The sequence below is a fragment of the Mustela lutreola genome, chromosome 2 (assembly GCF_030435805.1).
Source record: "Mustela lutreola isolate mMusLut2 chromosome 2, mMusLut2.pri, whole genome shotgun sequence".
NCBI classification, from domain to species: domain Eukaryota; kingdom Metazoa; phylum Chordata; class Mammalia; order Carnivora; family Mustelidae; genus Mustela; species Mustela lutreola.
This window is the reverse complement of record NC_081291.1, coordinates 51,659,117-51,674,701: the sequence shown is the minus strand read 5'-3', so window position 1 is coordinate 51,674,701 and position 15,585 is coordinate 51,659,117. Positions and strand designations below refer to the sequence as shown.

The 15,585-nt window shown below is 41.7% G+C and overlaps 1 protein-coding gene across 15 annotated transcripts in view; it reads right to left on the bottom strand.

The window, feature by feature from the left end:
• SETD5 (SET domain containing 5) overlaps positions 1 to 11,002 on the bottom strand; it is an 84,848-nt gene extending 73,846 nt beyond the window's left edge. For 8 of the 15 annotated variants that reach the window (XM_059161581.1, XM_059161579.1, XM_059161586.1 and 5 more), the window contains exon 1: positions 10,654 to 11,001. The gene's annotated coding sequence lies outside the window, so the exon portion shown is untranslated. Of the gene's footprint in view, positions 1 to 10,653 lie in introns of all 15 variants that reach the window. The other 7 variants (XM_059161587.1, XM_059161590.1, XM_059161594.1 and 4 more) reach the window with 2 other exon arrangements.
• Positions 11,003 to 15,585: the final 4,583 nt, after the last annotated feature.

The following is a 15,585-nucleotide window of genomic DNA, read 5'->3' as shown; positions in this document are numbered from 1 at the left end:
TGGGGTTGGCATTATTACCTACTTGTTTTGTTCTAAGCAGTTTGGCTACAGTAAATTCAAATCTCCATAAATGATGCTAGCCTAATTTAGAGGGATTTTTAAAAAAAAATTTTTTTTTAAAGATTGTATTTATTTATTTGACAGAGAGATAGAAATTACAAGTAGGCAGAGAGAAAAGGGGAAGCAGGTACCCAGCTCGGCAGAGAGCCTGATGTGGGGCTCGATCCCAGGACCCTGAGATCATGACCCGAGCTGAAGACAGAGGCTTTAACCCACTGAGCCACCCAGGCGCCCCTTGGGGGGATTTTTAAAAATATTTTATTTATTAATTTGAGAAGAAGAGAGAGATAATGAAAGAGAGAGAACATGAGAGGAGAGAGGTCACGGGGAGCAGCAGACTTCCTGCTGAGCAGGGAGCCCGATGTGGGACAATCCCAGGACTCCAGGATCATGCTTAGCCAAAGGCAGTCGCTTAACCAACTGAGCCACCCAGGCGACCCTGGGGGGATTTTTAGTAAACATCTGGTTTTAGTATTGCTTATATAATGAGCCACTAATAAAGTAACTACCCATTTAATCTGTGAGTATTTTATGCCACTTCATAGGTTTTCAAATATTGGGTCAACTTTTTCCAATTAAAAAGTAGTCTAAATGTGAATATATGTAATAATACACGTCAATTTCAGCCTCATCCTAAAATGTGCACCGATACCATGTCAACCTACCCTTATTTTGTTCTACTACTACTATTTTGTTTGACATTGAAATTCTAACTGTCATAAATAAAACTAAACATGTCTAGCAAGAACAGAAATAATTAAAAAGAGACTTCAAAAATTTGGACTTGCTTCTACATTTTCCTCAGACCTTCCTATTATTTATTGGTCATTCTACTTAATATTTTTCAGGCTATGCACACAGAGACATTTAATTTGTGTGGCCACAGTAATTTGCACCACAGAAATTGAGAAAATAAAAATGTATGCATTCATACAACAATCTAATGCAATTACATTTGGCATGCAATCAATCATACGGCCCTAAAAGCCCTTTTTTCTTTGTTCTATTTTAGGAGGTTAAAATCTTTTGTCTTTAGAACTAAAGTTTAAAAAAGTGCCCTTTAGAGTCTAACCCAAACTTTATCATAATAAACATTTTTTTTTTTTTAAAGTAACGATATCCTAACTGTGTCTCTTCCCCTTCTGTCTGGTTACTCTTATAAAACAAGTCAACTCTCAACAGCCTGCATTAATAAAGGAAAATGTAACATAAATGCATATGCAGTCTAACTGCCAACAGGTCCTTCCGCTTAAATAAAACCCTCCTTGGATACTGCGAATGCCCTAACAGTTGCTTATTAACTAGAGATCATCCTCCTTCATAGAGATGTGAGAGTACAAATTGTATGTGTTGTGGCATGCACTGAGGTTGGCAGAAAGAAACAGAATTTTCCAACATAGGCCAAAGATTTTAACAGGGCCAGAATAAAAAACCATGGAGACCAGAGGGGGAGGGGGAAAAGGACTACAACAACCTCATACAAAATGACAAACAATGGGTGCAAATATCAAACAATGAGATCCATATGGACATATGTTAAAATTAACATGTTAACAATACAAAATATGCTAACATGATACTAGAACATCCTAACCAGATCATAATTTCTAAAGAGTTATGAAATAATCCCTTACTATTACTCAGCAGTACACACAACTTATTAGATTACTGGGTTTTATTTGACTCTTCATAATTCAGGAGTGGGGAAAATCTCAGCATCAGAAGACAAAAATGATAAAAATAAATTTTGTTTGGGGTGGTGATATAGGAAAGAGAAGGCTTGAAGAAAAATAAATTATGCAGCTTGAAGAAAGAACTGAGGGATGAAAAATTTGTATGCAAACAATTTCACCTCCACTAAGGTAAAGGGATAAACATATATAAAGTTTTAACTTTTAACCTTATTTTAGTCATAGGTCTATGTTACACAAATAAGTAATTCCCAATAAAATTGCAAACATTATCCATATAAGAGATTTCTCCCTTTCTTCAAGTTAATGAAGTGGCATCTGGTGGTAATAATGACTGTGTGAATAGCCAATGAAATTAAATATGCTTAAAAACATTTTTTTTTCCCTGTAAGGCTAAGAATCTGAAATGGTTTATTAAGAAACAAAGTGGAAGATATTGAAGTTATAAAATCTCTTTCACTACTGACTTTTAAGAAAAAATTAACTTTGTACATAAATACATATAAACAAAGCCACAACCTAACCATAATAAAAAATCCTATGAGTCCATCCAATTTTCCCCCTTTGTCCTAGTTCCTTTTTTGCTGGGGAGAGCCGTTGTGAGATAATAATAGCAGGAAATAAGGTGGAGCAGCTGCACAGGCAAGATGAGGTACAATGCTGTGTTTCACCTCCATTCTCGTCTACTGCTGGAGATCTCACTGAAAATCAGATTAGCTGTTCGGGGAACCAAAGCAGTTATCAAAACCTCTGGGATCAAAATTTGCCCCTCTCACCACTCCCCAAACTTTTTAGAGCCTCTGGCAAGATTCAGGTAATAGCAGCTCAAGGACTCAAGATGAAGAGATTTCTAGTTATTTGGGAAGAGGGGTTTATGTGTACATGCATATGTGTGTGAAAAGATGTTTACTCTAATGCTAGCAATGAGGTTCATGTAGAGAAAACGACCTGGAATGGAGGTCAGGTTTTGAGCTAGATGGCTTCTATTTTCATCCCACAAATCTATGGAAATAATCCACGTGAGCAAATTATAAAGAGAAGAAATGACTACCCTAAATTTTTATGGTAATATAAAATATAGTTCATTAAACTTCATGTTGTTGCTATTTCACTAATAAAAAAACCTTCTAACTAATGGCAATTGAAATTAGTCACTCAGATTTTCCTTTTCAGGTCAAAACATTGTATCATTACTGCAAAAGCTATTACATACTAAAATATGATGTTGGGAGCCTGGGTGGCTCAGTCGGTTAAGTGTCTGCCTTCAGCTCAGGTCATGATTCCAGGGTCCTGGGAACAAGTCCCACCTTAGGCTCCCTGCTCAGCAAAGAGCCTGCTTCTCTCTCTCTCCCTCTGCTGCTCTCCCTGCTTGTGCTCTCTCTCTGTGTAAAATAAATAAATAAAGTCTTTAAAAAAAAATGTTAAGTGGGTAATACACATCTTTCTTTTACAGAGGGAAATGACACAAAGCTTGATCAGGTTTGCTTAATATTAGAATGTGCGTTAAAGGGGCACGTGAGTGGCTCAATGGGTTAAGCCTCTGCCTTCAGCTCAGCTCATGATGTCAGGGCTCAGCAGAGAGCCTAGCCTGGTTCCCACTCTCTCCCTGCCTGCCTCTCTGCCTACTTGTGATTTCTCTGTCAAATAAATAAAATCTTAAAAAAAAAAAAAAGTGCATTAAAGACCATTTTTTTCTGTTAATCTAAAACATCCCTTCTTTGCTAACAGTCACAAGGTCCAAAACCATGAGCAAAAGTTACCAGTTCACTTTATCTTTGCCTGCACAGTTTGGATAGAAGGCAAAGCTTTAAGGCTAGTTTAATAACACTGCAACACAGGTGGTACCTCAATGCAAGTAACAGATGTACACTCTTGGAAAACAGTTCAAACCAATTATTTCCAAAATCTAAATTCTCTTAAAATATATTAAGCATTTTAAAAAACCTTAGCATACAGTCCTTTATAAAAGAGGAATCTTTTTTAGTTCCAATAACTGCTAATCTAATTTATATGTGAATGCAATTCTTTTATCCGTATTGTTTTTGAAGGAACTGGCATACATGTACTGTTTGACATTTATTTTAAAAGTAACTAGAAATAGGGGCATCTGGCTGGATCAGTGGAGCATGCACTCCTGATCACAGGGTTGTGGATTCATTCGAGCCCCAGGGTTGGTGTAGCGATTTCTTAAAATCTTAAAAAATACATACATAAATAAAACTAACTAAAAATACTGTTTGGAACACAAGTTTAACATTTTAATAAAAACTTCAAAAAGAGGGGCGCCTGGGTGGCACAGTCATTAAGCACCTGCCTTTGGCTTAAGTCATGATCCCAGGTCCTGGGATCCAGCCCTGCATTGGGCTCCATGAGCAGCAGACAGGATGCCTGCTTCTCTCTCTCCCACTTCCCCTGCTTGCATTCCCTCTCTCGCTGTGTCTCTGTCAAATAAATAAATAAAATCTTGGGGCGCCTGGGTGGCTCAGTGGGTTAAAGCCTCTGCCTTCGGCTCGGGTCATGATCCCAGGGTCCTGGGATCGAGCCCCACGTCTGGCTCTCTGCTCAGCAGGAAGCCTGCTTCCTCCTCTCTCTCTGCCTGCCTCTCTGCCTACTTGTGATCTCTCTCTGTCAAATAAATAAATAAAATCTTTAAAAAAAAAAAAAAAAAAAATCTTAAAAACAAAACAGAACTTCAAAAAGGGCCCAAGCTTTGAAATATTTCATTGTGATTTTGCTTAAGAGCCAGGTAACTGCCAAATCTCTTCCAACTCCATGATTCATATTATTCTAACAAGCTAGATGCAACCACCCCACTTTCTGCTTGGGAGCTGAGTATAAATGTACTAAACTAGGTTGTGCCTAACCTAAAAAGGGGAGAGGGCACCTTGGGAGTAATTTCCAAGGAGTATTAGGTTCTCCAAGAAGTAGGGATGAGACAAATAAGGAGCCTTTCTTCAGTAAGCATTTTCTACGATGGCAATCCAACACTCATATCCTGTAGGGTGCTCTCCATATTACTGGTCTAAAACTGGAGCTAACAGGGGCACCTGGTTGGCTTGTAGGTAGAGCATGTAACTCTTGATCACGAGGTTATGAGTTCAAGCCCCACACTGGGTGTAGAGATTACTTAAACAAATAAAATCTTAAAAAATAAAATAAAATTGGAGCTAACAATATGCAACTACTTCACAAAGTGAAACAAATTATTCTACCTATTCTGGTCTAATCCCAATCTAAATAAAGACTATATATATATATATATATATATATATATATATTGAAACATGAAAGTTTTATGCAGGTAAAATATTCATTTTCATTTCTTAACGAGAATTCAGCTGTCAGATGCTCTAGAACTGGTTTCCTCAGGAGGTGGCTTATATTTAGGAGGGTGGAGTGCATGGGATTTGTTTTCTTTTAACCAATAAAAAGCTTTAGTTTTTTATGGGTCCCTACCCGATATTCAGAGACATACTAAATTTGGGGTTAAGACTATATAGTTGGCACAAATTCAATGCTGGAGTGAGAACTATAAATGATTTCTTTAATTGTATGCCAAACTGAATAATCTCCCAGGGAAAAGAACCTCCTCCTCCTGCCTTTCCTACCTCTTGCCCTTCCCCCACCAACACTGCCTCCCTGCTGTGTAAAGAGCCCTTTGTCCTGCCCCGCACTTATCTAGCTGTTTGGCCATATTGACAGGCCAACTAAAAGCATAATAAGGGAGTCAGTCTGACATAAGCAGCTGGCAATTTGAAACAAAAATCTTCCTTTTCTACTCAGACCAAATCCTGCTGCAGAAGTCTCAGGCTCCTCCCATGCTTCCATCTATTTTTCAAGCAGAGCAGCAAGGAATTCGGCATTTTCCCTTGATTAGGTAGCACATCAAAAACTTGAATCCCCAGACAGAAACAAATTCTTACAAATTCTTATATTCACTCCTTATTTTATGATTTATAACATAGGCCAAAGCGTATCCCCAGCTCTGGGTGTATATACATAACCAACATAGCTTAGGAAATGATTCTCACTACTTCAATTTGCCATCTAAACTCTGAAAATTCTCAGACTACAAGGAAGACAGCAAAGCACAGAAGAGAAAGCCATCAGACCAAACCAACACTCATATACATAAAGCAAAACTCGCTAATATTCTTAGTGTTTTAACAATACGACTATACTATTCCAATATGCAAAAAATTCCTTTTCCTTGCCTTTATATCAAAGATATTTAACATGACCCTTACATCTCTCCTTGAGGTATTCAGCAAACAAAATCAATATGATGGAAAAACTGAGTAAGACAGGATGGGATTACAAATCCTTTGCTCAGTGAAGGCTCCTATAAAGTAGGCTGAGGTTTAGCTTCATTGTTTCTTTATTATCTCTCATGGTTTCCTTCATAAAGTGTTAAGAGCTTTTTCTAAAGTGATGCTTTCTAACGGTTCCTCCCCCCCATTACTGGATATCAATTTAGAAATGAATATACAATAGGACACTTTTCATAAGATTCTAAATGATTTAACAAAATACATATTGATAAATGAAAGAAATGGTATTCTATCTTTCATGAATTTCTCTGAATCTTTACCACAAGAGTGATCAATTGCTACAGCAAGTTAGAGGTTAAAAGTACCATTTCATCACATATTTTGGATTTTTGGCAGTAAGGAACAGTACCAATCCTTGTCTATTACAGACGCATTATATTTATTTTCTAAGGACTGCCTCAGAAAGGATTTTTTCCCAAGTAGGTTCCACACCTAGCACAGAGCCCAATACAGGGCTTGAATTCACTGACCTGAGCAGATCCAGACCTGAGGTGATATCAAACAGGAAGCTTAACTAACTGAGCCACCCAAGCACCCCTGAGAGGGTGTTTTTAATCAAATTTCAAATAACTACCAGTTGTATTACTAAATATACATTATCTTATATATTTTACAGAGTTCAAAGTTAAGTTCTGTCTTAAAGAAATATCCCTATCAATAAGTTTTAGTTTTCAATACCTGGAAGTTTATTTATAAATAAAATTCACCACTTCTAAGCCTTTTAGTTTCAGATTGAGCTGACAAATCACCAGAGCTGAACCAGAAATTAGAAGAAAATTTTATTCTAGATCACAATCAAATTTTTAATAATAAGATGTATCCAATGATTGTTAACTGTGGCCTTATCTTTCATTAAGTTATCTCAACACGAAGAGGATAAGGTAAGAGTGGTTGTCTGTACATCTCCATTTTGCAATATATTACTTCCCTATCCAAAAGCAAAAAATGAGATGTCAACCCTCCACTAGAAAGGCCAGAATAAGTTCAGAAAGTATGTAAGTTCCTAGACACAAAACAGTATCAGAATATATAAAAATTTTCAAGCATACTGTTAAATAAATCCTATGAAAAGGGCCTCTATGATCTTTCAGAAAATGATTACATCAAGATCACAAAGGGTTCCAAACAACAGAAAATACAAGTGAAAAAGCAATTATTTTATAAGGTAACTTTCATGTTATGTAGTAATTTAAAACTAAAAGACATTTACATTTATATCTAAGCTATGCTAAACAGCCATTATGAGTGAAACCATCTTTATTTGATATGACATCTTTTATGTAATACTAATAAGAGACCCACGTAAAATATTTTTCATTAAAGGTTCTATTTCATTAGTCTGGTTTGTATCACGGAGAGACAATGCAAGCCACATTTGTGAATGACAAAACTCATTTTTATTCTTTTTGGTTCCCTGCCACAAATGCCAGAGTCAGATTACACATTATAGATGATTGTGGGATTTAAGTACATTTACACAAAACTGAAAATATCAAAATTCTGGGGGGAAAAAGTAGGATACAAGAGTTTTGGAGGGGTGGGGGGACGAAAACACATTGACATCTGTTAGATACTATGTAAGTGGTGGTATATTTGGGTGGTGGTTTTCCTTCAAGTATTTCCATACTCTGTTGTGCCTAATCAAAGATCTGCCTAATGTGCAAGAGCTGAGGGGGAAGGGGAGAGATCATATAAGGGGTTCAGATGCTATCTTTTCAAGTATCCTGTACTCCAGACTTACTCGATTTCTGAGTATTCCTTCTGGCCCGTCCTTTATTCAAATGGATCATGGACAAACATACATCCTTGTGATCTTACAAGACTACATCTGACATATATATAGTGAAATCAATTTTATAGGTCAAATGCCAAAAGAATAATCTAGTCGAGAGAAGTCTATACTAATACAGAAATTAAGAATATACTTTTGAGATTAATATTTAGAAATCATTCCAAAAGAGCCATTCTTTTTAGAGTTTACAATTCCAAATGTAGTAATATGGTTAGCAAAACATCTATTCCATAAGGTAGATGTGGCCTAACAACTTGAGAGAAGGAAGGAGGCACACAGACAACAAAATATCAAAATTAATTCAATAATTAAAGTGATGGAGGAAACATGTCAGCTGCAGAAAAAAGAACTGGGTTTTCCCATTCTGGTGCTCTGGAAGATCCTTAAATTCTTATTACTTTGGTTTTAAATGGATTGAAAAATTAAAACTCTAATGGAACTTTTAGACCTATCCAAGCATAAATCCTCAGGCAAAAAGTGAAAATCTGCCAAAAAAACAAAAACAAAAACAAAACAAGAAGAGTCTTTATGATGCATTTTCCAGATGCTAATATCCATAAATGGGTAGAAGGTTACGAATTGCTAACCCTGATCTCCCCACCAATAAAATGCAAAACCAGCTCAGCAGTCAAAATTCCCAGGAAAGCAAGGTTTCTTCTTGGTCCTGAAGCAGCCATCGCCTAAGTGCAGCTCCCTGCAGCCAACAGCATTAATGGACGCTGCACTGCTGTCCTTCCCTGGAGACAGCAGCCAGCACTACTCAAGCTTCTCACGTAGCAACCAGAGCTCCAGAGCCAGCAGCTGCTGCTGCCTTGTATACTCACCCCTGTGATCCAACCCAAAGGAACAACCTTCTCCTTACCCCACCCCCACTCCTTACACACTCTTTTTTTTCTTTTTTCTGGACCAGTGCTCTATACCAGAAAGGCCGGAATTATGTTTAAGAACCAAACAATCCTAAGGTCAACCTTTTAGTTTTAAACCAAAACCTTTTACCAAAAAAAAATCAAAATTCACCAAATAAATTCCAAATATCCATTTTTAAATTAAGCCAGCAACGAAGAAGTGAAGATTAAGTTTTCATCTTTAAAAGGCCAATTTCCCAAACACTCTCTTTATAGTCAAATTTAAATTTGCAGCTAGAGACAGAGCCCTGTGTCTTATCAAAGGACATAATCCATTTTTCTAAACATGATAGTATGAGTAAACCTTGAAGACTCTAATCCCATAACGGGCCAGAATTTGGGGCAACATTAGAAAACTAATGATCCTCCTGAGAAAACTGGAAGAAATCCAGTAAATCCTGTGTCCTCCAAGAGGCCCAGAAACCTCTGATTATGTGAATAGTCTTGTTTCAGTCCTTGCTCATATCCACATTTCACACATCTAAAATTACCACTTACAACTTTTCTCTCAGAGTGACCTAAAACCATTAATGACATAAAATTAACCATCAAGAAATTTTCTCGCAATTCACAAACATTCTCCTGAAAATCTCTAAACACTCAACTCAGCTGGATCCTCCCCAATCAAAAGTACAGCTATGCAACATCTGCTCAACAACAAAAAATGTAAATATGACCTTGATCACAAATATGTCATTTAAAAGCAAGTTGTTCAGTCAAGTTATAAAGGAAATTCCCAGAGAACCTGAGGACTCTTCAGTACTATGACCACGGAGAAAATTGGAGAAATGTACTAAAGTACAGACAAAGCCCAATGGAACCCTGAGCTCTGGGTAAGAAATGAGTTACTGGTGAACACATTGCACAAGTAACATGAGAAAGCAGAAAATGCAGGTCATACACGCACCCCTGACCCAGACCAGCAGAGCTGGCTGCAGCATCAGTATCCTAGGGAAAGACCAGTTACTGCTTCTAAGTCAGACAAGCAAAGGCGCTCTATAGAATAAATTAGCATAGAAGGGGCTTTCCCAAGAGTTCAACTTTCCCTCTCGTGCGATTCACCTACTTAAAAAACCAGGGCTTTTTCTTACCACCATTCACCTTACATCCCTGGCTTCCACGCAAAGGGAAAGGGAATTCATAAAGCGTAAATTTTTCTGCTTTTAAGGACGTTCTCAAATGATCGCTCTCCACGCCCAAGGCAGGAAAAACGACACAAACTGGCTCAACTCCAGGCTCGAACCCTACAAATTCAATGAGGCTATCTCAGATACGGGGGCATACGCCACTGTATGCCCAAGAATGTGAAGTGGGGGTGGCGAAGGTAACGTCTTTAATGTGGGAAAAGAAGCAATCATCTGAGATGGGGACCCAAGAACGATACTGAAGGCGTCCAGGAACATTATGGAGGGGGGGATAGAGGCCTCCCCCAGATCAGAGTTGTCACAAGGCCGCGCGAAAGGGGGTTGGGGTGGGGGTTAGGGGAGAGGAGAAAAAAAGTATGCCTGTGCGTTTTTAGAGAAGGGCAGGGAGAGGCCTATCCTCAAGTAAAAGGTAAACGTGGAGTAGGCAGTTCCCAGGAAAAGGGGTGAAGAGGCGTGGGGGAGGGGAAGCGTCCTGACCCAGGAAAGACATGAAAAGGGGAGTGGGGTCGACTAGATTACGAAGGGGGCCTCTCTCCCTGGGAAATAGGGGTGCAATGGTGTGTGGGGGGCAGCGAGGGGGATGAGAAGGGGCAGCATCCTCCTGTAAAAAGCCTGGAGAGGGCCAGGCCCACGTCCCGAAGAGCGAGCGCGGGGAGACGGAGGAGGTGACCCTTCCTCCCCCAGGGCCCAGTCGTGAGAATAGGTCTCTCTTTTCTGTCGGACCCTTACCTTGTCCCAGGCGCTGCCGGGGCCTGGGCCCGGGCTGCGGCGCACAGCACTCCCGGGAGGCAGCAGGACTCGAGTTAGGCCCAACGCGGCGCCACGGCGTTTCCTGGCCGGGAATGGCCCGTGCCCGTGAAGTGGGGGTGGGGGGCAGAAAGGCGGAGCGAGCCAAAGGCGGGGAGGGGGAAGGGCCAGGGAAGGAAGGGGGGGCCGGCACTACAGTGTTGGCGGACTGGCGGGACTGGGGCTGCGTGAGTCTCTCAGCGCAGGCGGGCGGCGGCCGCCCCTCCCCCGGCGGCGGCGGCGGCGGCGGCGGCAGCTCACTCAGCCCGCTGCCCGAGCGGAAACGCCACTGACCGCACGGGGATTCCCACCGCCGGCGCCAGGGGCACCCGGGACACGCCCCCTCCCGCCGCGCCATTGGCTTCTCCGCCCACCGCCCCGCACCCATTGGTCAGTTCGCCGCCAATCCGCGGAAGCCGCCGGGGCCGCCTAGAGAAGAGGCTGTGCTCAGGGGCTCCGGCTCCTCAGAGAGCCTCGGCTAGGTAGGGGAGCGGGACTCTGGTGGGAGGGGGGCCCGGTGGACCGGAGGGAGATGGGTGGTTGAGGCGGTCTGACGGAGAGAGAGGGGTCGCTTTCCCCCGCGGGCAGTAGGGAGTATAACGTTTGTTAGGCTGGAAGGGAAGGAGGTGGTCAGAGGCAGGCAGAAGTATGGCCCGCCCTGCGGCAACCAGAGGGGGAGGGAGAAGAGCGGAAAAGGCTCGAATCCAGACGGAGCCATTGCTCATGCAGGGAGGAGCGCTTCCGGCTCACCTCTTGTTACTGATTGGCCGCTTCTCCTCCCGCCGTGTGTGAAAACACAAATGGCGTGTTTTGGTTGGAGTAAAGCGCCTGTCAGTTACAGCCTCGGGAGTGCGCAGTCGCCTGGGCACGCTCGCATTGCTCCCTGGGTGGGATGGGTAGGTAGATGGGGTGGGGAGAGAGTTGGAGGAGCGGGCGCGGTCGACCTCCCGCGGGGGGTGGAGGGTCAGTGAAAGTGCCTCCGAGCTGGCGTCCTGCCACCCGCCCCTTCCTTGGAGGGAGTCGGTTTACCCGCCGCCTGCTCAGCTTCGGCATCTGATTGGTTGCTGAAGCCCGGGGAAAGGCCCCATGCCATTGGCTCGGGTCCCAAATGAGCGAAACCACTGAGCGGGTCAGCAGGGGTGGCGGGGAGGCGGTCGATGGTACGGTCCTTCCCGAGGCCCAGCGCCGCAGTGTCTGGCCCCGCGCCCCTGCGCAACGTGGCAGGAAGCGCGCGTTGAAGGCGGAGGCGGGCTGCTGGGCCGAGGCTTCTGGGTGGTGGCGACCGCGGCTCCGCCCCGGGCGTCCGCCGCTTGAAGGACGAGACGATCCGGATCTGCTCTCGGAGTCGCGGGGGTGGGGGAAAGAGCGGGGGTCGGTCTTGCTGGTTTGTGGGAGGGAGGTGCATGTTCTCCAAAAGTCGGCGCGAGCTGCAATCCTGAGGGATCTGCAGTGGAGGAGGCGGAGAGAAGGCCGCACCCTTCTCGGTAGGGGGAGGGGAGTGCCGCAATACCTTTATGGGAGTTCTCTGCTGCCTCCTGTCGCCTAAGGACCGCCCTGGGCCTAGAAGAATCCCTCCCTCCCCCGCGATCTCGTCATCGCCTCCAAGTCGAGTTGCTCCTTCTCGATTGTGGGCGGGACTTTTTTGCCCAGGCTTAACCTGGTGGCTGGGCGTTGTCCTGCATGGATTGAGCAGGTGTAAGATTTCTCTCTTCCCACAGACTTGTTTGTGTCACAAAGTAATTATAATAGGGGTAGAGGAAGGAAATAGGAGTCCAAGCATTCACCTTGGGCTGATTTTAAGCAGCTAGACTGCGTGTTATTACTACTTAAGATCCTTCTTGTAGTATTTTTCCTGTAGGTAAAGGGGAGGTTAAAGGCAGAGTGATTGGAGGTTTTTTTTACTCACCCCATTTGAGAATCTTGCTGACACCAACCAAGTATAGCATTTGAAATTAAATATTAATCTTAAAATTCTAGGCCCTTTCCTAGCATCCCTTTGGTTAGGGATCTTAGCAACTCGAACTCCTACTTTGAGCGCATTTTGCTTTTGTTGTACTTGCTCTTTGAATCCCCAGACATAGTAGTGGCTTTCTCCTCTCCTGTTTTTGGCAGCCCAGTGAGTCATGAAACCAGACAGATCAGTTTTTCTGCCAATTAAGGCTACCCAGTTTGAGGAGAGGCCTCACTCTTACCCAGTTATGTATTTATTCCTCCTTGAATGTTTACCTTGTTTTACACTTTATCCTTTTCCTCAGCTAGGATTCCACCCGTTGATCTCTTCACAGTCAGATGACCTTGATTACTGCCTTACTAAGAATTGGATATGAGGTTCAGCAACACCTCCGTTTTCCCTCCTTTGAATACCTCTCGATCCATGTTTTTATTTCTGTTCTCATCAATTGGTAACTGGGCTCAATTGCTGTAATGCTGATAGCTTCCAAACTGGTGTCTGCCTGTGGTATCATCTTTTTTTGTTTGTTTAAAGATTTTATTTATTTGACCCGGGTGAAGCGGGGTAGGGACAGGCTTCCTGCGGAGCAGAGAGCCCGATGTGGGACTCGCTCTCAGGACCCTGAGATCATGACCTGAGCTAAAGGCAGAGGCTTAACCCACTGAGCCACCCAGGCACCCTGGTATTGTCTTTTGATCCATCAAACATGTTGCTGAGACAGTTGTCCCAACATACAGATAGGGGTGAAAATGACTGATCAAACTCCTTTACTAGCTCCTAACTACTTATAGGATGAATTCCATCAACGTGAGAGTAATATACAAGGCCCCTCAATGGGCTGACCTTGTCTTAACAGCTTTTTCATTTGCTACAATTTTTTACATATACCTCAAACATTACCTCTCCAGTCATACTGAATTGTTGACCCAAATCATAGTGTCATTGCCCTACCTCTTTGTAGGCTGGTTCCTTCTGAGGTGGCACCCTTGGTGCTTCTTACTCCAAGACTGTTAAGACTCAAATACCATCTTCCCTATGATCTTGCCTTCTGTCTATCTTCCCAGAAGCCTGACACCCCTAAAGAAAGGTTACAAGTGCTTTTCATCTGATAGTAGGTTGAATCAGCATTTCTCAGGTTGTCATTGCTTGTTTAAATTCTCCTATTCTGAGCTGCTTGAGGTCACAGGTTCTTGTTAAGTCTTGTACCACCAAGCTCCTAGTGTATTCCCTGATAGCTAGCCAATCGTAAGTAAAATGGAAAGAGCAACATGTCAATGTCTTTTTAAGGTTTGATAGGTTATTGGTCTCTCAGTTTTGGATGTATGCTTCCTAGTGCTTTAGGTTACCAGTGTCCAATAGAATGTTCTGCATTTTTGCCAACCTGTATGGTAGCCACTAACCATGTGGCTACTCTGACTAAAGAACTGAATTTTCAACTTGATATAATTTAAATTGCCACTGTGTACATTGTAGCTGTAGCCAAAAAGTTGTGTTGTGGGTTGCTGAATACTTAATATGCATTGATAATTTTCTCTTCATACTGAGCAGTTAGGAAACAAAACTAAACTTGTTAGTTAGGAAACAAAACTAAACAAAACTAAACTTGGCCTGTTTAGTTTAATTTTTTCCCTGCTTGTTTAACCTATTTTCTGTACTATAGTTGTACCTAGCTGAAAGCTAAGTTGAACAAGGCTAAACTTGCCTTGGCCAACAGTGTGTTAAAAAAGCAAGTGTTGACTAGTTTGGATTTCAAAAAAGAATGCGTAATGAATTTTAGGAAAGTGGGATTTCATTAAACCTTGTAATGGTGACAGAAATTTAGTTAGGAATAGGACTATATCTGATATTAATGAAAGCAGCCCTGTATTTCAGTCCTACAAATTTTCATTTTTGGAGAAACTTGATCAAAGGACACCAGACCTTACATACCACATCTTGTTAGGAACCTGTCACAAAGTTTAAGTTGCATCCTGATAAAGTATAAATTGATACATCCTAACACCAAAATATTTTTATCTGCTAATACAGCATGTTGTAAATTTGTTATATTTTTAAAAGACAATTTTTTTTAAAGATTTCTCAGAATATGAGACTGTTAGGATAGGAATCTGTCAGTGCACACAGGTAGTTGGCTTGCTATTTAATGCAGATTTCCAGTCCTACAGCCAGAGATTCTGAATCCACTTTAGTTGGGTGGGAGGCACTGGAATTCTATATCATGTTCCTTATTTGCTTCTGATGTTGGGGGCCCAAGAATCATACTGCAAATACAGCCTTCAGGCTATATACCTATTTATTCTACAAAAATGATTAAAACTTCAGAGAAACTTCTAATATTCCGTGCTTTCTACTTGGTGATTTTTTTTCCTTTCAAAAAAAAAAAAATGAATGGAAAAACAAGTCAAGAGGAGAAGATTGGTAATATTTGATAGTTTTGGAAACATGCAGGTCAGATTGTTTTTCTTGTAAAAGGGATGTTAAAATACTCCAAATACAATTTTTGAACAAGAGTATTGCCTTTTTTGTCTGTTTTCCCACTAAATGCATTAATCAGAGACTTACTTTTGATTCCCCAGTGCCTGTACACAGAGCTGTAAATGTTGGTTTTATTAATTTATATGTGAAATTGGTTTTCAAATAATAGCTAAGTCCACAAAACACACACACAGGCTCCTTTTATGGAGAAATTTTAGGGTCATACTTAACCCTAAGTCTCTTCATTCTATTTATAAAGGAGTCTGAGGCATTCTGGTCTCTAAATGCATCTGTCCACTGTTGACCTCTTCCTTTGGTTTCCTGTATGAACCATTCCTCTTCCTGTACTTCACTTCTTTGGGCTTTACTTATTTTTTTTCCCCACAAACCAGCTACCTATCTCTTTTTGAAGTAGAGCCATATTTCTTATACTTTTAGGATAAAAGCAT